Source organism: Pinus tabuliformis, chromosome 8, assembly GCF_031772625.1.
Source record: "Pinus tabuliformis cultivar Carrire ecotype Pingquan chromosome 8, CPIR1, whole genome shotgun sequence".
Lineage (NCBI taxonomy): Eukaryota > Viridiplantae > Streptophyta > Pinopsida > Pinales > Pinaceae > Pinus > Pinus tabuliformis.
Window position 1 is genome coordinate 902,789,978 of NC_142294.1, and position 25,531 is coordinate 902,815,508.

The window sequence follows — 25,531 nt, forward strand, 5'->3', positions numbered from 1 at the left end:
ATAAAAAGGGAAGGGGGAAGGAAGAAAAGGGGGGTTGGAGTCTTGCTTAGGATTATGGGGGTTGGTTGTGATTGTTTGGCCTTGTTATGATTTTGGGAGACCTTGGAAATCTGTGGAGGTTTCTTGGGTTTGAGAGGAGGAAAGTATCATTATCTAGTTTTGCACATTCTTCTTGAGGACACACTATATCTGGTTGGACTTGGGCACGGAGGGCTAGGGAACCTGTGGAGGTTTCCTGGGCTAGGAATTTATTTCCTAGTTGGCTGGGAGGTAAATCCGGTTGGGTCGGTGATAAGGAGCGTTCAGCTGGAGCTATAAGACAAAGGTATCATCATCAACCACCGGAACAGGTATTTTTCCATGGACTACTCTTGTTAAGTTGATATCAATGGAATGCTCACCTTAATTTATGTTGCTTATGATAAAATGATAAGATGTTAAATGTTTAAAGCTATGTAAGAAGGTCAGTAAGCTCATTTTATTACTTTTAAATCAGCAGGAAAATAGATCTGTTAGTGTATAATAGATTGAGGCTCTAATAATAGGAATCAGGCCCTTACACATGGTATCAGAGCTTTGGTTCAAAATCTGGACCCAAAGCCCACTAAATAGCTATTCCATAATCAAATTTCTTATTAAATAGTTGAAAATCCAGAAAATTAGAATGTCAAAATGTTTCAACAACAGTCCAATGGCTTAGTGCCTAGGGATATGACAGAGCTAGTGTTTTGCTTCAACGTAAATGCGCCTGTAAAATTCCTGACAGAATAAATAATACTAAAAAAAAAAAAAATCTGGACCGAGCTCCTAGATGAAGAAGCTTGCAGTTCTGGGGACTTTTGCAAACAGTGATTAGGCTGCAGTCTTGTGGATCAAGATAAAGATCATATAAAACCCTATTTTAGAAAACCGAGGGTCCAGTTCTAGAGCCCAAAGATGATCGAATATCCTGGTAAGGAGAGCGCAGTTCTAGACACAATAGATGAGGTCTGTGTTTACCCTTGAAGAGAATCAAAGCCTCTGAGCTACCTCAATCCGAAGCTCAGAATTTTGTGCACATTTATGTGTGACCAAACTCCAGGGCATTGACAAAGTTAACGAAGGGTCTCATCATCTAAGAAAGTTTTCCAGCATTTAAGAGATCCGAATTCTGAACCACCTATGAGATCCCAAGCATCATATACATCAGTGGATAATCGATTTTATGGTTTCACATAGCAAATATAGAGTAGCTCTTCTGTTAAAGTCAAATTACAGTCACTCAAGAGCGGTCATCAAATTACAGTCACCTTATTTAAGGTATATTTTGCAGTCTTGTATAATGCCATAAAAGACGAGAACTTGTGGCTAAGTATCACAGTTCTGAGGCTATATATATACATATATATACCTGCAAGTTTGATCAAAGAAATAGAGACTGTACGTGTTTAAGTGTAAAACTGAACGCATTAGAGCTTTCGACTTCGATCCCAATTTTGTACTTATGTCAGTCCTGTTTTGCTTTGACCCATGTTCACTGTAAAGTTTGGAAGCAAATCAGTTACCAGTATCTTTAGTTAACACTCTAATATGAAGCAAATCAGTTACCAGTATCCAGAAAGGATTTGAAGGTAAGTGGTTTTGATATTGGAGGTGGTTGACATCCGCAGAGGGCGATTTGCATCAACAGATATACCCTCAAACACAATGACAATGATGGCCCCTCCTCCTTTAGATCAGGAAGAGGAAGAAATGCTGGTCCCGCATCCCGAGTTCAATGACGGGGCTCAGCCCATGGAAGGGCAAGGAGAGACGGTTAGTACCGCAGAGAATCAACCTCCGGACGATCCTCCTTCCTCTCGATTTACCTGGGCTGTCGATAATTTTTCGAGGTTAAATGTGAAGAAGCATTACTCAGAAGTTTTCACCGTGGGAGGTTACAAATGGCGGGTGCTAATATTTCCGAAGGGAAACAATGTGGATCACTTATCGATGTACTTGGATGTGGCGGATTCTGCTACATTGCCTTATGGTTGGAGCAGATATGCGCAGTTTAGCTTGGCGGTTGTTAATCAGATTAGCCCTAAGTATTCCATCCGGAAAGATACACAACATCAGTTCAATGCCCGAGAGAGTGACTGGGGTTTCACATCGTTTATGCCGCTTGGAGATGTGTATGATCATTCAAAAGGTTATCTGGTGAATGATACTCTCATAATAGAAGCGGACGTTGTGGTTCGCAGAGTAATTGATTATTGGTCCTATGACTCAACGAAAGAAACAGGTTATGTTGGGCTCAAGAATTAAGGAGCAACATGCTACATGAACTCACTTCTTCAGACATTATATCACATTCCTTACTTCAGAAAGGTTGTGTATCATATGCCCACAACTGAAAATGACATGCCATCTAGCAGCATTCCATTGGCTTTACAGAGTTTGTTTTATAAGCTCCAGTATAGTGACACCAGTGTTGCGACAAAGGAGTTAACGAAATCTTTTGGGTGGGACACATATGATTCTTTTATGCAACATGATGTTCAGGAGTTGAACAGAGTGTTATCTGAGAAGTTAGAAGACAAAATGAAGGGGACAGTTGTTGAGGGCACAATACAGCAACTGTTTGAGGGCCATCATATGAATTATATTGAATGCATAAATGTAGATTACAAGTCAACAAGGAAAGAGTCATTTTATGATCTGCAGCTTGATGTCAAAGGTTGTCGAGATGTCTATGCTTCATTTGATAAATATGTTGAAGTGGAACGCCTTGAAGGGGATAATAAATATCATGCTGAGCAATATGCTCTACAGGATGCAAAGAAGGGTGTTCTTTTCATTGATTTTCCTCCTGTACTACAACTTCAACTGAAGCGCTTTGAATATGACTTCATGCGAGACACAATGGTTAAGTGAACATGTAACTAAACTGTGAGGAAGTATTGTGTGTGGGCGTGGCTACCAGGTATGTTGCAAGCTTTGATGGAGTATTTTCTAAGCATATATGAATATAAATCGCAGTTCTTCTTAGCATCCTCGTTGACTCCAGTCATTGCAGCATTTTGAAACATGCCACTCTGAATAAATTGACTTTTCAAAAAAAACCAGAACACTAGCTTAATTGTCGGTATGTCTATATAGTATAGTTGTATATCCAATATTTACATCTGGCAAGAAACATAAGTTGTTTCAAACTGTTTCCTATCTTGCTATGGTTATCATATCACCAGGGACACGCTAATATCTTTACCTGTGTCTTGCTATATTTCTTTTGTGGGTAGTGACGATCATAACATTGTCAAATAAAAAGATGGAAATTCCAATTTGACTTCCATTCTTGGCCAGCAATATTAGATGAATCAGCAACTGGACCGATCTCATACTTGTGTGATATGGGGTCTATTCCTACCCTACTACTACCACTATAACAGCAACCATTATAACTGCTGGGTGAACAGGGCCACCCCCAGCAGGTGTTCACAGGTAAATAATAGGGGATTTGAACATAAGACCTTTGTATTCACATTTACTTTACATTTTACAAGCTTGGTAAGTGAACATCTAACAGTGTTTACGAATGAAGAATTCCAAGAGTGAACCTTTTCTTTTGTCTAAGCCATCCTTGACCTTGTTGGTTCAATTAATATTTCATGGTTTGCTTTTTTGTACCAATTTCTAGTTGTATTGGTATCAACTTAATTTCATCCATAATAGTGCCTTAGGTACGCATATAGTTGAGATTGTGAGTGATCGAACAATAATCATGCCCTTAAAGTATAACATGAAGAACTACAACCAACAGTTAATATATCTCCCCTACAGATATAATGTGGTTGGAGGGATCTTCTTTAGGTTTACCATTAGTTTTAGGAATGACTAAGGGTAGATTAGTTGGCATATTGGCCAATTTGGATAATTATGGATAGGAACATTAATATTATTTGAGGAGATTCAAACCTGCCATATATGTAGAAGGCACTAGTTGGCATTATATTATTCAAAGGATGGGGTTGAGGAGATTAGTTCACTATATCATGTTATCAAAGTAGGATCAGACTTTCTAGGTTCAATTCAGTGGACCACTCGAATGCTTGCACACTGGTTGGTTTAATACTCAATTGTAAATTGTCAATTACAGAACCATCACAGTTAAGGTCCTTTCAGGAATATCAAAATTTTGGGTTTATTTCATTGCAATTTGAATCATGTGTGTTTTTAAGTTCCTCAAGTATGATTCTACCCAATAACAAATTTTCATTGAAGGATTTCACAACCTCAATGGATACTTATAGTTAACAATGACAACATCTACACAATGTTCCCTACGTTATGCTGATTTTGGACTAAGAGATTACTGGAACGCTTACATACGTATCATGCATGTCACCACTTTTAACTTTCTCATCCTTTCTCCCCAAACCGCAATGAAACAATAACAACAACCTCCATGACAAATGCAACGATCGTTCATTGAAGGAGGATATGGATATTTTGTATGACAAGAGCTATCGAGGTTTACTAATTGACCCTGATGCTGCTCTATTGCAAGCCTATGCTGATATCCATGCGCCCTGAGAGAGCTAAAAACATCATACCCAAATAGTTATAAGTGGCCTTTAACAAATCCATTTTGAGATAACAACATCGTAAGCATGTATGCCAAGTATGGCAGTCCAGGAGATGACCGACTATTTTATGATAAAATTCTAGGAAAAATATTAACCCATGGAATGTAATTATGAGAGTTTGCCACAAACCGGCTGAGCGGGCAAACACCTACACTATAATACCAAATGTAAAATGAAGGCATATTTCCAATTGACTTTACTTTCCCATTGGTACTAGGATTGTAGTGACATATCAACTTTGCAATAGGGCAAGAAGTTCATTATCATATAGGCATAAATGGGTTCAATTCCAACGTTTTGTGGTGGATGAAATCACTTCTATCCTAAATTTGGATCTGTCGAGGTTCATGCCAAATGTTTGAGAAAACATCTAAATTGAGTGTGGTTTAATGCTCTACAATGCTTCTTGGTTATGCACTGAGAAATCATAGATCATATAAGGAGGTATTCGCATTCTTTCATCAGCTGTAGTTGGTGGGTGTGATTCTGGACTCAGTTACAGTGGTAGGTGTGCTCTAAGCTTGTGATCATTTAGAAACTCTAGAAGAAGGTAAATTGATTCATAGTTATGTAACGAGGAATGGATTTCAGTCAGATGCTTTTGTAAAGGTTGCTCTTATGAATATGTAGTGTGGTGTTTTGGAATGCCATGATCTTTGTGTATGTTGTTGAGGTAATAGGACTGTTCACCAACTGGAGCTAGGAGTGAAACCTAACTGGAACACAATGGCGATTTTTCTCTTGGCATGTGCCCATTTAGTCTAGCTTTGCTAAAAAGGGAAGTGGTTTCATGATTGCATAATTGGGAGCAGATTTTAATGTGAAATTGTGGTTGTCACTGCCCTCATGGACATGTATTGCGATGTGGGAGACTAGAGATTACAAGGCCACTGTTTGAAAAAATTCTTGAAAGAAATGTGATCTCATGGAGTGCACTGATTGCGAAAGATTAAGATCAAAAGAAATCATCAGCCTTTAGAGGCCATTTAAAGTAAGTCCAGTTGCACTGCCAAAATTTGTTCATTTCAAGCAGAGTTGAAGGCCAATGTCATTAAACTTTACAAAATCTTGCAGGTTGCAGTGTGTCCTAATCAATCTAGGGAGATAATTTAAGAAACACATTTGTTGCCATAATTTAAGCTTCTCTCAATCCTTACTTTAACTTAACAAAAATATCATTCTTTTGAAACGGGCTTAAATCAAATGAAAAAAAAAAACAGAAAAAAAAAAAAACAAAACACCTTCATGAGATTTTGCTTTGCACTTGTATCAAAATGTTCATCGACTACTTCATATTTAAAATGAAGCTCCCCTAAGTCCTTGACATTTGATCCTGAGAATGTTACCATTCCTTTCTCTAGTTGTTGAACAGTAGATTTACAAGTCTGCAATGTCCTAACAGTGAGATTCACGAAGTTTTGTGTTGTTATGCCTACTTTAGACCAGAGAAAAGAGTACATAAATGTGATATACAATTTTTGTGAAATTAAAGTCTAGCAAAATGAAAAGATAATTACAGAGCAAGATTTCACATATCTCTCTTTTCAGAATTAATTTACAGGATTGAATAGTCTTTTCTTCATAATATAAATCCAATTTCAATGTAGTTGTAACATGCATAGTATAGTAGAGAAGACCTTTTATATTTTGAGAGACTGAGGTACAACGAAAAAGTTTGTGCAGAAATGAATTTGTTGGTTTGTGAATGCATAATAATTCTGGGCCATTTTGTAACCCACTTTGGAAACTTCTAATTATAACTGGAGATTTGCCATGACGATTGAAGGATTGCAATGCCTTAAAGGTTGTTCCTAACATGTGGCACCATAGTATGGGAAATTTATTTTCTTTGGTTGTTAAAATATATCTGGTTCAAATATGGTAGGTGCCTAGATTTCAAGGGCTGGCAAATTGGTCAGTCTGTTTATACATTGTATATAGCCTAAGATATATGCTTCTCACGTAGTTTTCAAGAGGGGTGGCAAATCACTCAAAAAATCAATGGTGTTTCACTGTGAAAGACTATCTAGGATTTTATTTAGTTCTTTTGTGGGCAACCTGTGCTTTTGTTCAAATTTGAATGTATGTTGTGGCTTCAACAATAGAGCATATATGATCTAGTCACTAGGCTTCTTGGCTAACTTGATTTGGATAGAAGTATTATTTTCTTTTTAACGGAAATAAAGATTCATAACGATAATTTAAAAACAGCCTCAGCTTTAGGCATATAATTTACAGAGCGATAGGAGTTACTCAAAATTCCTTGAGATTATTAAACAAATCCAAGTTGCAAGAAATGTGTAGTATAGGGTTGTATCATTCATTAAACACATGTCGTATAGCCCTGCAATGTGTTTCAGCTGAACAAACATGACTAGGAAATGCATTTTGTACAATTGGAAATGCTCACTATCAGAAACGCATTTGCAGATTGTATTGGCATTATTATAACCAAAATGGTTTTGCTGAGTTTTTTTTTACTCAATTTTCACCCTGATAACAAATAACTTCAAATTTTTAAAATAAAATTGATAGAAGCGAAAGAGAGAAAATGTCAATTTTTACTCAAATTTTTATCACTATTGTTCATTGAATCCCAGATTATTGGACAATTGAAGTTAGCACAACTTATTTATTGCATCGTAATTGAAATATATTAGCACACCATATTAAAAAAATTAAAATTATTAAACTAAGTCTCGGATTACTTTATGAAACTGTACAACTTTGGTCAAATTTAGACTTACCAAAACCTTTAAAAATGACTGACATTGATTTGAAGGCAAATGCTTCCTCTATAAATGTTAAGCGATGAGCATCCACAACCTATCAAGAGTTGGGACAACATTTACAGTGTATATTGTTCGCATATACCACCCCTCCTAAGAGAGTGACCTTGAGGCTCAACCACTGAACAAGCAATTGCCTCCTTGTGGGGTGAACTGAACCCTTTGGGAAACAACCACATGATGTAGGAGGGATCTCGAGCCCAAGTCTCCACTGCCCCACTCTCAGTGTCCCAGCTCACCTCTCATTGTTATTGACGGAAACCTTAATACAATGCAGTTGGCAGTGACTACAAACTTATGGATATATGATAAATTAGCTCCATTTTCATGGATATATGATAAGATCTAAATTTATTAGAGGATGAACCTGTGGGGAGCTATTTCTCTGTTGCCTATGTTAATGATTTTGTAATTGTCTAATAGTAGAGGCTAAATTTGCAATTAGACTTCTAATATTCACTCTTAAAGGTATTTTACTTGTCATCGAGGATATAAAGTTTGCCCTTCAAAAAAAAAGAGTGCCATATTTAAGTTATGGAAATATTATTTCTTGATAAACACAGGGTGTGGTGATTAATGTATATTTCTATCTGGCATAAGTTCACCCTTATAGTTCTCTAAGCACTAAGGATATTGATGGTGGCCTTTGTGATGTTCTCTGTTTCGTATAGCTCAGATGTTATCTCTGAACTTTTGAATGTTGCATTAGATTGTAATGCTTGTAAAATTTGGAATTCTTATGGTGCCATTAGAATTTGATCTTGGACAAATTTTCATAGATGTTGAAATTAATGATATATGATTTGGCTTTTATTTTCTTATATTGGGAATTAACCAATATATTTGGAATGGAAGTTTCTGTTCTGTTTTCTTACTGCTGTCCTACATTTTATATCTCTGTTGTTCCCATAATGCACCCATTTCAATGTTCCTAAACATCACTAGTTGGGTAGAGGAGCATTTTTCTATATGTGGATCTACGAAGACCAAGTTTGTGGATTTTTCTATTTGACAAATGCTGATGCAAAAAAAAAAAAGAAAAGAAAACAAACTCTTCATGCAGATGCAACTTCACATAGACCAATATATCTCTGATTTTTTTTAAAAGAAAAATTATCTTATGTAAACTAGATTTTAATATCTCCCAAAAGAAAATAAAAAAAAATAAAAATCCTCTGGTGCCTAATAAGCTACTCCAAGAGTCATTCAGAAACCCTGGAATGCAGTCAATGAAACTTAAAGTTAGCCCTAAAAAAAAAATGTTAACGGGCTTCTTTGCCAATCCAGTCAATCTATAAATTTGATATTTGTTTTACATGCTGTAGCCGTCATTACAAAGTGGTATTAAGTTTAGATTCCATGCTATTCTTTTCCTTTATTTTTAAGAAAGGCCTGTTATTGCAACTCATTCCATAACAGTGCATCTCTATTTAGTAATAATTTTTTTGTTTGTTTGTTGGACACCCTGGAAATCTGACACTACAAAGTGATGTTTATGAAATTGGAGTAGTTCTTCTCGAGCTACTAATCAGTCGCAGACCTCTAGACTTAAACCAATCCCTGGCTAATAAGAACCTTGTATCATAGGTACATTGTTACAATTCTCTGTTTATAAGCAGTTTGTTTCCCTTCCCTGTTTGAACTGATGGAAGACATTTCCTATAGTGTCGAGAAACCCTAGATTATATGTATGCCTGTGGTGTTAGGAAAACCTAGATGGCCTAAAAGATCTTTTTATTTTGATATTCCTATATTAACACATGTGCTCTTATAATAACTTGTGCAGACTTCCCAACCATTGGCAAGAATGTGGGTATCTAATAAGCGGAGTTACCTTTAAGCCTTGAGCATTGCCAACCCAAAATTAACATATTGAATCAGTAGATGAATGATGAATCCAATGCAGAGCATAGACACAAATTTTTAATGTATTGGAAAAAAAAAAGAGTAGTCCTTGCTAATTATTGTGTAGTACTTCTTTGATTTAGGAATCTAGGATCTTTGTCATTAACAATAGCATAATCCTTCTCAATTATTTTGTTTTTGTTCATTTGATCTAGGATCTCTGCTAGTAACTTTCCTTAGTTTCCTACTCTCTGTATCCTAGCATTGCGACTAGCTAGCATAGAAAAATATCTCTCTGTCCATTCAATTTTAGATTATGTGATTTTCATTGGATGGCAATTTCTTAGGTTAGGAACAAATTGAAGGAAAAGAGAAAGCTAAAAAAAAAAAAAAAGTTATAGATTCAGGGGTGAATAAAGATTCATATAGCATGGAATCTATGTCATAGATCCTGAGGTATTAAAGAAATTATATGCATGAAACTTATACTAGCGCCTTCTAGTGGAATTGATAGTGCACTAATCTATTGCTTGCTAATATTTTGGTTGGTACCACCTTATAGCATATCTGAGTTCAAATGCTATTTTCCATGGTGGACAGTTGAATCTGTTTCAACTCTAAATGTTATCAAGGGGTTTCACAAGGTTGTCACATGAGAATCTGTGATGCCCATTTTGACTTAGATAGCTACCCATGCTAGGGCTCTATTTTGTAGTTCCATGTTATCATTTATGAACATTATGTAATATTGATGCATTGGTTGGACACGTGAAACTACTTATATGAATCAGTTGATAGATTTGATATTAATGATAGAAATGGTTGATGTATGGACTACATGTATGACTCACTTAGTGATGGACTATCTAGTGCGTAACTTATCAGAATTACTTTGGTTCATATATAGCTCAAGTGGATATGATTTATTTAAATGAATGACTTAGCGAGAATTCTTGGATTGACACATGGATACTAGACTTAGTAATGTGATGATTATATGTCTTGTTGTTATATAAATGCACGAATGAGAGGCTAACCCGCAGGGGAAAAGAACTATGTGATAGCCAAGAGGGAAGGATGAGACCTCTCATGAGGAAGGTATAATGTACATTATTTTACTTCATTGGTATCTACTTGATATGCACTCTTATGACACGAGAAAAAAAAATGCAAATGACAGGTGGCAAGACGACCTGACTGGATTATTCGATGACAAGTCCAACCAGCTCTGTAGTGTGGTCTGTGCTCTGAAGGAGGGGTGGAGGTGTTTCCCACCGTGTATCCTCCGAAACCTGGAATCGTGGGGAGGACAGCTGAACGCTCCCCCTAGACGTGTGATGACGATTGCCAGATTCCTGCTGGGGAAAGTTTGGTCGAGGCATTCGACGCTTCCACCATGTCGGTTTTATCAGTGGTCAGTATGGCCTTTGCCACTGATAAGGCAACAAAGGATGGATAGGGCGGGAGCGGAAGTAGGCCAAGGTGGATAGGAAGATATAGATCAATTGGAGACTCATGATGGGAAGTAATGTCATTGTCTGACTTATCGAATTTTAATGCTATAACTCTCTCTGGTTTGCTATGCTTTCAAACTCCTTGTATCTTTTCATTCTAACTTCGGGACGAAGTTTTCTGAAGGAGGGGTGTATGTAATGCCCCACTTAAATCTTATCCTACAAATTTTGTTAATATTTACATTATCTGAAAATATTGAGAAATATTGGTCTAATATAAATTTATGATTTCCATTATTCAAATTCCCCACTTATCTTCTCAAATTGAATATTATGTAGGATATGGTCTCCTTCCATTATTTCAAAATGTATGTATTCATTTCACATTCCCCAATGTACCTTCACATTTACTAAGGAGAAGACATGGTCCTCTCCATGTAAGTACATTTCACATTCCGAAATGTACCCTCACATTTACTTGGGAGAAGACATAGTCCTCTCCATCTTATCATCAATATATATTTATTCATTTCACATTCCCCAATGTAGCCTCACATTTACTAAGGAGAAGACATGGTCCTCTCCATGTAATTACACTTCACATTCCCAAATGTACTTTTCAGATTTACTTGGGAGAAGACATGATCTTTTCCCATTAAATTCTCAATTTTATATTCATGTCACAATTCCAAATGTACTCCTAGCTTACTTGGGAGAAGAGAAGTCAACTAAGGATGGATGAGAAGTTAATGACATTAATGAGAGGTGGTTGAGGAAAGAGGGTATAAAAAGGGAAAGGGGAAGGAAGAAAAGGGGGGTTGGAGTCTTGCTTAGGATTATGGGGGTTGGTTGTGATTGTTTGGCCTTGTTATGATTTTGGGAGACCTTGGAAACCTGTGGAGGTTTCTTGGGTTTGAGAGGAGGAAAGTATCATTATCTAGTTTTGCACATTCTTCTTGAGGACACACTATATCTGGTTGGACTTGGGCACGGAGGGCTAGGGAACCTGTGGAGGTTTCCTGGGCTAGGAATTTATTTCCTAGTTGGCTAGGAGGTAAATCCGGTTGGGTCGGTGATAAGGAGCGTTCAGTTGGAGCTATAAGACAAAGGTATCATCATCAACCACCGGAACAGGTATTTTTCCATGGACTACTCTTGTTAAGTTGATATCAATGGAATGCTCACCTTAATTTATGTTGCTTATGATAAAATGATAAGATGTTAAATGTTTAAAGCTATGTAAGAAGGTCAGTAAGCTCATTTTGTTACTTTTAAATCAGCAGGAAAATAGATCTGTTAGTGTATAATAGATTGAGGCTCTAATAATAGGAATCAGGGCCTTACATATTGATACTAGATATCACTTTATTAGAGAACTTGTGAGCAATATTTCACATGAACTCTTGTAAATTGAGTGATCAATTGGCTGATATATTTACCAAGCCATTAACAAAAGATGTGTTTGATTTTCATAGAAGAAACTTGTGTGTTGTAAAACTAGCTGAGACATAGACCAACAGACATTTTTGAGTTATCATAAGTCATGTCTTAGTTTAGCAGTTGTAATTAAGGGGGAGTGTTAAAATACGCTGATTACACCCACATGAGGAGATGGCTAAAATTAGAGATTTAGTTAACTTCTCGTTGAGTCGAGTTAATTCATAGTTGAATTTATAGTTTGTTGTTGCATGTCAAGATATTTTAGGTGAGTCGCTAGTTCGAAAAGCTTAAATACCCTTCACTGGGTTTCATTGTAATCATCAAGTTTTTGTGTGATTAATAGAAGAGCCCCAACTCGTGAGTTTTGTGTTTAAGCTCCTCCGCCTTTGCAACAAATTAGTGTCAGAGTTGAGAAAGGATCAGAAGATCCTTGGTGGTTGCAGAACCAGTGAGACGAGGGGCAACAATTCTTTTTAATAAATTTGTGTTGCAAATTTATCGAATTGTTAATGAGTGCACAAATTTGTAATTCGTTAATGTAAAAACCACGCAAATATCGTTTATCTACAATTCTGGAAAAAATCGAGTCAATTATGTAGTTGGGCTTTGTCTGGGATGCTCACAGAAGGAAGCAAGCGAAAGTTCAAAGGTTCATAGTCAAATACGGAAATCGAAGAAAATTTTATTTTTCAAAGTCAAGTGAGTTGTCTTTTTTCGAAGTTCGCACGTGTTAGTGGGTTTGTATTTGGAACTATACGTGACCATTCATTTTGACGACATTCAAAACGATGATTTTAAAGTTGTGGTGATTTCATATATAAAGGATTCGTACTATGTTTGAAAAGTTTTGTATACAAGTATTTTTAAGGCTTTTCATAAAGGGTTTTTTTTTTAATAACGGATTAACAAAGAGATTTTTATCAAGTTTTTAAAAAGGAGTGTTATATATACATTATAAAAAGTTTTTGTTTTTCATTTTTTTTAATTGTTTATATAAAAATAAAAATAATAATAATAATTAAGGGTTTTGAAAAAGTTTTTTTTAAATAAAAAGTGAAGGGCGCTTTTATTATTTGAAGATAATTTTTGAAAAAAGAGGGCTTTCTCAAATTTCTAGCTTTAGTTTCCACAATTTACAAGGAAGCATTATGATGTGTGAGCCATTAAGATGGTGACCATGTTGTAGGTTCACGATGTTTGGGATTATGTCCAACTTGGGTTTTTAGAACCTAAGGATGAAGCAAAAGAACGAGCTCTCACTAATGCAAAGAGGGATGTATGGAAGAAATACAAGAAGAAGAATGCACAAGCATTGCAACTTATCCAACATGGAGTAGACCGAGCAATGTTCCAGAAGATTATGATCACGTCTTCAGTAAAGGAAGCATGGGATATTTTGGAAAAAAGCTATAAAGGTATGACCAAAGTCAATATTGTTAAGTTGTAGAATACTAGGAGAGATTTTGAAAGTCTGTAGATGAAGGAGACAAAGGACATTGATTCTTTCATGAATTGGGTTATAACTATTGTAAAATAGTTAAAAAATTATGGGGAAGAAATTAAAGATCAAACAATGGTCGAGAACGTCCTCAAATCGTTTTCTACCAAATTTGATGTTGTGGTAGCAACCAAAGAAGAAGCCAAGGGTTTGAAATCACTGGCAGTTGATGAGCTGAAGGGATCACTTCTATCGCATGAGACAAGGATAGACATAAATAAGGATTCCACCTTAGAGACTACTTTCAAAAGTTAGGTTTCTATTTCAAGAGACAAAGGTCGAGGCAGAAGTAATTTGAGAGGCAGAGGACGAGGTGGAAGACATGGTGGTCAGAGAGATGGACGCAAAGAGCATGAACATGAAATTGGAAGCAAGTGCAAAAGCTTCAACAATAATCAAAGAATAGATGAATCAAAGGTGAGATGTTATTATTGCAATAAATGTGGTCACTATGCTCGTGATTGAAGGAAGAGGATAAATTATCAAGGGAACCAGAGAGATAATGTCACTACAGAGAGTACTAAATCCATGTTCCTAGCTTGTCATACCATGCATGAACCTTCTGATAATGTGTAGATATTAGATAGTTGTTGCAGTAAACATATGATAGGCAAAAAGAATTTGGTTGAAAACTTGGATCAATCTACGAATACAAAGGTAAAGTTGGGGAGTGACAAGATTGTGGATGTAGATGATAAAAGAGTGGTCAATACTCTGACCAAGAAGGGGGAGCTGAAGACAATATTGGAGGTATATTATGTCCCTGGTCTCAAACATAATTCGATAAGTGTTGTTCAATTGACACCGAAAGGATACAAGGTTAAGGTAAAGTTGGGGAGTGACAAGACTGTGGATGTAGATGATAAAAGAGTGGTCAACATTTTGACCAAGAAGGGGGGGCTGAAGATAATCTTAGAGGTATATTATGTCCCTAGTCTCAAACATAATTCAATAAGTGTTGGTCAATTGACACCGAAAGGATACAAGGTAATCTTTCAAGGACATGAATGTGTTATTTATGACAAGCCCCCAAGAAAGAAAATTATAACAAAGGTGTAGATGACGAGGAACAAAGTTTTTCCTCTAATTATGAATTACAGTGATCAGGTTAGTTACTTTATAGTTTCATGTTCTAATGATTATTGGTTATGGAACTTTCGGTTTGGACTTGCACTTTTTTGGTTTAAGGTTGTTGCAGCAGAAATAAATGGTTAGAGGATTACCTCAGATTAAAGAACCTACTAGTACTTGTGAGTGTTGCATATTGGGAAAGCAACACCATAAAAGTTTTCCAAAGGGAGTTTCATACAAATCATAGAAACCTCTTGAGCTATTGCATACAAATTTGTGTGGACCTATGAAGACATGGTCGATTGGTGGAAGTTGTTACTTCCTCACTTTCATTGATGACTATAGCATAATGATTTAGGTTTACTTCTTGAAGTAGAAGTCTGAAACTTTTGAAAAGTTCAAGGAATTCAAAGCCTCATAAAAGAACCAAAGTGATCAACAAATCAAAGTATTGAGGTAAAATCGTGGTGGATAATATGATTTGAAGGCATTCCATGATTACTACAAACAACATGGAATCATAAGACAATTTACAACAAGGTACACACTGCAACATAATGGTGTCGCAGAGAGAAACAATAGAATCATTATGAACATGGCAAGGAGCATGTTTAAATAAAGACACTTGTCTAATGAGTATTGGGCAGAAGCAGTTTCATGTGTTTTTTATGTGATAGACAAATCTCCTACAAAGAGTGTTATGAATAGGGTACCAGAACAAGAATGGACATGTATGTCTTACAACCTATGTCATCTTAGAATATTTGGATGTATAGATTATGCACGTGCCTAAAGAGTGAAGAGGAAAATTGGATTATTAAAGTGAAAAATGCATATTTACTCATTATAGTGAGCAATCTAAAGCTTAAAAGTTGTATAAACCTGCCACCAAGAAGACTATAATTAACAGAGATGTTGTGTTCAAAGAACAAGAGTCATGGAATGGGAGTGTAGACAAATCAATTGATGCACAAGTGCCAATGATGGAAGAAGATGATGTAGAAGAAAAGGAGCAACAAGAATTACAGGTAAAGACACCATACAGAGACACACCAACAAGGACTCCAATATTTTCGGAGAAGCATGGATCTTCAAGCAGATCTACATATCGAGATTCTCCCAACAATCAATCAAGTGATGAATTAAGCAATGGTAAGAGAAATATGAGAATTCTGAAATATGTTTATGATTATTTTTATGTTAGTTCAATTTTTTCATTGTTGTTATTCCAACGTTCTTCATTTGAAGAAGAAATCAGAGCTGAAAATTGGGTGCAAGTCATGGATGAAGAAATTGAATCTATTGAAAAGAATGACACTTGGGATTTGGTTGATTTGCCAAGAGACAAAAATCTCATTGGTGTAAAATGAGTGTACAAGATAAAGTTGAATGAGAAAGGTGAAATCAACAGATTTAAAGCACAACTTATAGAAAAAGGATTCTCACAGCAACCGAGAATAGACTTTGGAGAAACATTTTCTCCGGTAGCCAGATTAGATACTGTAAGATAAATTCTAGCCACAACAGCTCAGAACAAGTGGAAAGTATATGAGATGGATTTGAAATCAACCTTCTTGAATTGGATTTTAGAAGAAGAAATTTATGTGGAGTAGCCTCCAGGATATGAAGTTGAGAGTAAAGAAGATAAAGTTTACAGGTTGAAGAAAACGCTCTATGAACTCAAGGAAGCACCTAATGCTCTGTATAGCAGAATTGATAGCTACATGATCAAGAATGTGTTTTGTAGAAGTAACATTGAGCCTACCTTGTACACAAAGGTAAACGAGCATGGACAAATTTTCATTATTTTCTTATATGTTGATTACCTAATTTTTAGAAGTGATTTCGAGTTAGATGAATTTAAAGAAGCGACGATGAAAGAATTTGATATGACAAATCTCAGACTTATGAAATATTTTCTTGGCAAAGAAGTTGAGCAGTCTGAAAAGGGAATTTTTATTTGCCAAAATAAATATGCTAGAGTTTGTTGAAAAAATTTAGGATGGAGAATTACAAACCTATCCTTATACTAGTTGCAATAGGTACAAAGTTAAGGAAGGATGATGAAGGATAAGATGTCAAACCAACTCTATTCAAAATATTGGTTGGTAGCCTCATGTATCTCACAGCTACAGGACCAGATATTATGCAAAGAGTGAGTTTGATTTCCAGCTTTATGGAGACTCCAAAAGACACATTGGATTTAGGAAAATGAATTCTGCGATACATAGCAGGAACTAGAAATTGTGGCATAATGTATACAAGCACAAAGAAGAAGGATTTGTTTGGATATACAAATAGTGATTTTGTAGGCAGTTTGGATGATAGGAAGAGCACTTCTAGTTATGTGTTCCATCTTGGTTCATGTGTGATAACATGGGCATCTAAGAAGTAGCCTATTGTGACACTTTCATCAACAGAAGCAGAATATGTAGTAGCAATATCAGCAGCATGTCAAGCAGTATGGTTAAGAAAAGTATTTGATGGACTCAAGCAGAAACAAAAAGGATCAACAAAAATATATTGTGGCAACAACTCAGTTATTGCAATATCCAAGAATAGTGTGTTTCATCAAAAGAGAAAGCATATTGGTACTAGATATCACTTTATTAGAGAAACTGTGAGCATTTGAGAAGTTTACTTGAAACCTTGTAAATCGGGTGATCAATTGGCTTATATATTTACTAAGTCATTAGCAAAAGATGTGTTTGAGTTTCATAGAAGAAACTTGGGTGTTGTAAGCCTAGCTGAGACATAGACCAGCAGACATGTTTGAGTTGTCATGAGTCATGTCTTAGTTTAGCAGTCGTAATTAAAGGGGAGTGTTAAAATAAACTAATTACTCCCGCACGAGGAGTTGGCTAAAATTAGAGATTCAACTAACTGAGCGTTGAGTCAAGTCGAGTTAATTCATAGTCAAATTTATAATGTGTGGTTGCATGTCAATATATTTTAAGCAAGTTGCTAATTGGAAAAGGTTATATACCCTTCATCAGGTTCATTGTAATCATTAAGTTTTTGAGTAATCAATAGAAGAGTTGGAGCTCGTGAGTTTTGTGTTTAAGCTCTTCTTCCTTTACAACAAATTGGCATTAGTGCCCAGGAAGGATCACAAGATCCTTGGTGCTTGCAGAACCAATTAGAAGAGTGCCAAGAGAAAAAGACCAACAAATGTTTTTAATAAATTTGTGTTGCAAATTTGTCGAACTGTTAAAAAGCATGCAAATTTCACACTTCGTTAGTGTAAAAACCGCCAAATATCGTATAACTGCCATTCTGGAAAAAATCGAGTTAATTGCGTAGTTGGGTTTTCTTTGGGATGCGCATAGACGAAAGCAAGCGAAAGTTCAAAAGTTCGTAATAAAATATGTAAATCTTTATGTTTCAAAGGCATGTGCTTTGTCTTTTTCGAAGTTTGCACGAGTTACGTGGGTTTCTTTTTGGGACCATACGTGACCATTGGTTGTGAAAACATTTAAATCGATTATTTTACCATTGGTTGTGAAAACATTTAAATCGATTATTTTAAAGTTGTGGTGATTTTATATATAAAGGATTCATACTAATTTTGAAAAGATCTGTATAAAAGTATTTTTAAGGCCTTTCATTAATTTTTTTTTAATAACTTTTTAACAAAGATTTTTATGAAGTTTTTAAAAAAGAGTATTATTAATTTTATATATATATATATATATATATATATATATATATTTTTTTTTTTCAATGTGGTTCACGGGAATTGAGTGGCCGCTACGTCCACGTAGAGAAGCGGGGCAGTTCCACCCGAAGGGATCTGCCGGTCGGCTATATCAGGCCTAACCCAGAGGGCGTCGAGGAGATTTGACCCCGTGACCTCCCAACCGGGAAAGTGCTTAGCGAACTCGACCATTTGAGCTATCCCTCGGGGTTGTATATATATATATATATATATATAAGCTATAAAAAGTTTTTTATAATAATAATCTAGGGTTTTGAAAAATTAAAAAAGAAAAAAAGGAGTGGCGTTTTCATTTTTTGTAGAGATTTTTTTTTCAAGAAATATGGTTGTTTCCACCATTTACAGGGAAGGATTATGATGTGTGGGCCGTTAAGATGGTGACCACGTTGTAAGCTCATAATGTTTGAGATTATTTCTAGTTTGGGTTTTAAGAACCTAAGGATGAAGCAGAAGAACAAGATCTCACTAATGCAAAGAGGGTTCTATGGAAGAAAGACAAGAAGAATAATGCACAAGCGTTGCAGCTTATCCAACAAGGAGTGGACCGAACAATGTTCTAGAATATTATGATCATGTCTTCAGCAAAGGAAGCATGGAATACTTTGGCGATAAACTATAAAGGTATGACCAAAGTCAATATTGTTAAGTGGCATAATACTGGGAGAGATTTTGAAAGTCTAAATATGAAGGAGATAGACGACATCGATTATTTCATGAATCAGATCTTAACTGTTGTAAATAATTTAAAAAATTATGGTGAAGAAATTAAAAATCAAACAGTGGTTGAGAAGGTCCTCAGATATTTGTCTACCAAATTTTATGTTGTGGTAGCAACCATAGAAGAAACCAAACATTTGACATCACTGACAGTTGATGAGCTGAAGGGATCGCTTATATCGCATGAGGTAAGCATAGACAGAAGTAAGGATTCCACTTTAGAGACCGCTTTCAAAAGTAAGATTTCTATTTCAATAGACAAAGGTTTAGGCAAAAGTAGATCGAGAGGCAGAGGACGAGGTGAAAGATATGGTGGTCAGAGAGATGTCCGAGAATAGCATGAACATGAAAGTGAAAGCAACTGCAGAAGCTTCAAACATTAATCAAAGAATTGACAAATCAAATTGAGATTTTATTATTGCAATAAATTTGGTCACTATGACCATGATTGCAGGAAGATGATAGCTGATCAAGGGAACCAGAGAGCTAATGTCATTACAAAGAGTACCAACTCCATGATTTCTAGCTTGTCATACCATGTATGAACCTTCTGCTAATGTGTGGCTATTAGATAGTGGTTGTAGTAATCACATGATAGGCAACAAGAATTTGGTTGCGAATTTGGATCAATATGTGAAGACATAGGTAAAGTTGGGGACTGAAAAGACTATGGATGTAGATGGAAAATGAGTAGTCAACATTCTGATCAATCAGGAGGAACCGAAAACAATCTCAGAGGTATATTATGTCCCTGATCTCAATCATAATCTGATAAGTGTTGGTTAATTGACACATAAATGATACAAAGTTATCTTTCAAGGACAAGAAGGTGTTATGTATGAAAAGCCCCCAAGAAAGCAACTGATAGCAAAGATGCAAATTATGAGGAACAAACTATTTCCTCTAATTATGATCTATAGTGATCAGGTCAATTCTTTTACAGTTGCATGTTCTAATGATTATTGGTTATGGCACTTTCGGTTTGGACAATTGAACTTTTCTGGACTAAGATTGTTGCAATAGAAACAAATGTTCAGAGTATTACCTCCCATGAAAGAACCTGCTAGTACTTGTGAGTGTTGCATCTTGGGAAAGTAACACCGTGAATGTTTTCCAAAGGGAGTTGCATATAGAGCAAAACAACCTCTTGAGATAGTGCATACAAACTTGTGTGGACCAACGAGGACACGGTTGATTGGTGGAAGTTGTTGCTTCCTCACTTTCGTTGACGACTATAGTAGAAATAATTGGGTTTACTTCTTGATGTAGAAGTATAAAACCAAAGTGATTGACAGATCAAGGTATTGAGCTTAGATTGTCGTGGAGAATATGATTCGAAGGCATTCTATATTTACTGTAAAGAACGTGGAATTAGAAGACAACTTACAAAAAGTTACAAACCGCAGCAAAAATGGTGTAGTAGAGAGAAAGAACCAAATCATTATGAGCATGGAAATGAGCATGTTGAAAGGAAGAAACTTATCTAATGAGTATTGGGCAGAAGCAGTTGCATGTGTTGTTTATGTGATAGACAGATCTCCTACAAAGAGTGTGATGAACAATGTACCAGAATAAGCATGTTCAGGTATGTCTTGCAGTGTATCTCAACTGGGAGTATTTGGATGTGTAGCTTATGCACATGTGCCTAAAGAGCAAAGAGGCAAATTGGATGATAAAAGTGAAAATGCATATTTATTGGTTATAGTGTGCAATCAAAAGCTTACAAATTGTATAACCCTTTCACCAAGAAGACCATAATTTGAAGAGATGTGTTCAAAGAACAAAAGTCATGGAATGGGACTGTAGACAAATCAATTGATGCACAAGTGCCAATGATCGAAGAAGATGATGTAGTAGAAAAGGAGCAACAAGAATTAAAGGTGAAGACACCAAAAAAAGACACACCAATAAGGACTCCAAGATTTTCTGAGAAACATGGATCTTTAAGCATATATAGAGATCGAGATTGTCCCATCAATAAATTAGGTGATAAATCAAGCAATGGTAAGAGAAATATGAGAAGTCTGAAAGATATTTATGATGATTTTCATGTTAGTTCAAATTTTTCATTGTTGTCATTCCAACCTTCTTCATTTGAATAAGCAATTAGAGATGAAAATTGGGTGCAAGCCATGGATTAAGAAATGGAAGTTATTGAAAAGAATGCCACTTGGGATTTGGTTGATTTTCCAAGAGACAAAAATCCCATTGGTGTAAAATGGGTGTACAAGACAAAGTTGAATGAAAAAGTTGAAATTGATAGATTTAAAGCATGACTTGTAGCAAAAGTATTCTCACGACAATCGGGAATAGATATTGGAGAAATGTTTGTTGAGGTAGCCAGATTAGATACCGTAAGAGAAGTTCTAGCCACAAAAGCTCAAAACAAGTGGAAAGTATATCAGATGGATGTGAAATTAGCTTTCTTGATGAAATTCTAGAAGAATAAATTTATGTCCAACATTCTCCAGGATATGAAGTTAAGGGTAAAGAAGATAAAGTTTACAGGTTGAAGAAAACACTCTATGGACTCAAGCAAGAAGCTTAGTATAGCAGAATTGGTAGCTACATTATCAAGAATGGGTTTTGCAGAGACAACATTGAGCCTACTTTGTACACAAAAGTAAATGTGAATGGACAAATTTTGATTGCTTGCTTATATGTTGATGACATGATTTTTGCATGTGATTTTGAGTTAGATGAATTTAAAGCAACCATGAAAGAATTTGGGATTGTAGATCTCAGACTTGTGAAATATTTTGTTGGTATAGAAGTTGAGTAATCTGAAAAGAGAATTTTTATTTTCCAAAATAAATATGCTAGAAATTTGTTGAAAAGATATAGGGTGGTGAATTGGAAACCTGTCCCTACACCAATTGTAACAGGTACAAAGTTAAGCAGGGATGATGAAGAATCAGATGTCAATCCAATTCTTTTCAAGAGATTGGTTGGTAGCTTCATGTATCTCGCAGCCACAAGACCATATTTTATGCAAGGAGTGAGATTGATTTTGAGATTTATGGAGACTCCAAAAGACACACATTGGAGTGTAGATTTTTTTTTTTTTTTGAGATACATAACAGGAAGTAGAAATTTTTGCATAATGTATGCAAGCACAAAGAAGAAGCATTTGATTGGATATACAGATAGTGATTTTGTAGGAATTTTGGATGATAGGAAGAGCACTTCCAATTATGTGTTCCATATTGGTTCAGGTGTGATAGCATGGGCATCTAAGAAGCAACCTATTGTGACACTTTTATCAACAGAAATAGAATATGTATCAGCAACATTAACATCATGTCAAACAACATGGTTAAGAAGAGTATTTGATGGACTCAAGCAGAAACAACAAGGATCAACAACAATATATTGTGACAACACCTCAGTGATTGCACTATCCAAGAATAGTGTGTTTCATCAAAGAGAAAGCATATTGATACTAGATACCACTTTATTAGAGAACTTGTGAGCAATGGATAAGTTCACTTGAAGCCTTGTGAATTGAGTGATCATTGGCTGATATCTTTACTAATCCATCCGAAAAAATGTGTTTGAGTTTCATAGAAGAAACTTGGGTGTTATAAGCCTCGCTGAGACATAGAGCAGCAAGCATGTTTGAGTTGTCATGAGTCATGTCTTAGTTTAGCTGCTGTAATTAAGGGGGAGTGTTAAAATAAGCTAATTACTCCCGCATGAGGAGTTGGCTAAATTTAGAGAGTCAGTGAACTGAGCGTTGAGCCAAGTTGAGTTAATTCATAATCAAATTTATATTCTGTGGTTATATGTCAAGTTATTTTAGGTGAGTCGCTAGTTGGAAAAAGTTAAATACGCTTCATTGAGTTTATTGTAATCATTTAGTTTTTGTGTGATCGATAAAAGAACCGCAACTCGTGACTTTTGTGTTTAAGTTCCTCTACCTTTCAACAAATTGATCTCTGAGTTGAGGAAGGATCACAAATACTTTGGTGCCTACAAAACCGGTAAAAAGAGGGCCAAGAGAAAAAGGTCAACAATTATTTTTTAATAAATTTGTGTTAAATTTATTAAATAACGTACAAATTTCGCACTTCATTAAGGCAAAAACTGTGCAAATATCATTTAATTACGATTCTAGAAAAAAATGAGTGCACTGCGTAGTTCGGCTTTGTCTGGGATGCACACAACTGAAAGCAAGAGAAAGTTGAAAATTTCGTAATCAAATACAGAGGTCAAAGAAAGTTTTATTTTTCAAAGGCATGTAGGCTGCTTCTTTCGAAGTTCAACATGAGTTACGTGCGTTTGTTTTTGAAACCATACTTGACCGTTCGTTGTGACAACATTTAAAACTATTATTTTAAATTTGAGGTGATTTCATATATAAAGGATTCGTACTAAGTTTGAAAAGATTTGCATAAAAGTATTTTTAAGGCCTTTCATAAAGGTTTATTTTTAATACCTTTTTAAGAAAGAGATTTTTATAAAGTTTTTTAAAAGGAATATTATAAAAGTTTTTTTATATATATAATTTTTTTTATAAAAAAATATAAATAATAATAATAATTAAGGGTTTTGAAATGAAAAAAAAGAAAAGAAAAAAAAAGTGAAGGGTCGAAGACAAAGTTTTTGAAGAAAAATGGCTTTCTCAAATTTCTAGCTCCAGTTTCCACCATTTATAGGTAAGGATTATGATGTGTGGGTCATTAAAATGGTGACCACATTGCAGGCTCATGATGTTTGGGATTATGTTTAGTTTGGGTTTTCAGAACCTAAAAATGAAGCATAAAAATGAGCTCTCACTAATGCAGAGAGGGATTTGTGGAGGAAAGACAAGAAGAATAACAGACAAGTGTTGTAGCTTATCGAGCAAGGATTGGACTGAGCACTATTCCAAAAGATTATGATCACGTGTTCAACAAATAAAAAATGGGATACTTTGTCAACAAACTATAAAGTAATGACCAAAGTCAATATTGTTAAGTTGCAGAATACTAGGAGAGATTTTCAAAGTTTACAGGTGAAGGAGACAGAGGACATCGATTCTTTCATGAATTGGATCATAGCTATTGTAAATAAGAGACAGAGGTTGAGGCAGAAGTAGATCAAGAGGCATGGGGCGAGGCGGACGACATGGTGGTCACAGATATGGCCGAGAAGAGTATGAATATGAAAGTGGAAGCAACTATAGAAGCTTAAAAAATAATCAAATAATTGACAAATCAAAAGTGAGATGTTATTATTGCAATAAATTTGGTCACTATGCCCGTGATTGTAGGAAGATGATAGTTGATCAAGGGAACTAGGGAGCTGATGTCACTATAGAGAGTGCTAACTCCATGTTCCTAACTTTTCATACCATGCATGAACCTTCTAACAATGTGTGGCTATTAGATAGTGGTTGTAGTAACCACATGACAGGCAACAAGAATTTGGTTGCAAATTTTGAACAATCTGTGAAGACAAAGGTAAAGTTGGGGACTGACAAAATTGTGGATGTATATGGAAAAGGTGAGGTCAACATTTTGACCAAGTAGGGGGAGCTGAAGATAATCTCAGAGGTATATTATGTCCCTAGTCTCAAACATAATTTGATATGTGTTGGTCAATTGACAAAGAAAGATACAAAGTTATCTTTTAAGGACAAGAATGTGTTATATATGACAAGCCCACAAGTAAGAAACTGATGGCAAAGGTGCAGGTGATGAGGAACATACTGTTTCCTCTAATTATGAATTACAATGATCATGTCAGTTCTTTTACAGTTGCATGTTCTAATGATCGTTGGTTATGGCACTTTCTATTTGGACACTTGCACTTTCCTGGTTTAAGATTGTTGCACCAAAAACAGATGGTTAGAGGATTACCTCTCATCAAAGAACTTGTTATTACTTGTTAGGCCCCTATACTACTAGTGTAACCCCTTATTGTTATTAGTACAACCCCCTTATCATATTGTTGTACCCGTGTAGTCCTCATATTGTTACTATTGTGCCCCATAGAAGCCCACTATTGTTATTATTGTGCCCTTACATTATTATTTTTATGTCGGCTTTGATTATATTATCACCCCTTAGACTCCTATATATGGAAAGGAGGTCTTGCCATTTGTATCATCCAAGAATTGTTCATTTCTGTAATGTAAAGGAGGTTGCCCCCTCAAAGACGCTGAATTCTAAGGCGTTCAACTATCTTTTCTATCTTTTTGTGAGTTGGTTTCCTAACATTTGGTATCAGAGCTATGGATTCTAGGGTTTCACTGCTCCAAACAGGTTATCGTGGGATTTTCCCTATAACTATTTCGCTACGAAGTTTCAGAAGCTAGGAAAAAAACCCATTTGAGAAGAAATTGGTCTAAACCTTGGCTCCGAATTTCAGATCCTGTCTCGCTATATTTTTGGAGATATAGTCTAAGA

At 35.6% G+C, this 25,531-nt stretch overlaps 1 pseudogene; it reads left to right on the forward strand.

The window, feature by feature from the left end:
• Window positions 1-1,686: 1,686 nt before the first annotated feature.
• On the forward strand, window positions 1,687-2,895 carry LOC149238457 (ubiquitin C-terminal hydrolase 13 pseudogene; annotated as a pseudogene).
• Window positions 2,896-25,531: the final 22,636 nt, after the last annotated feature.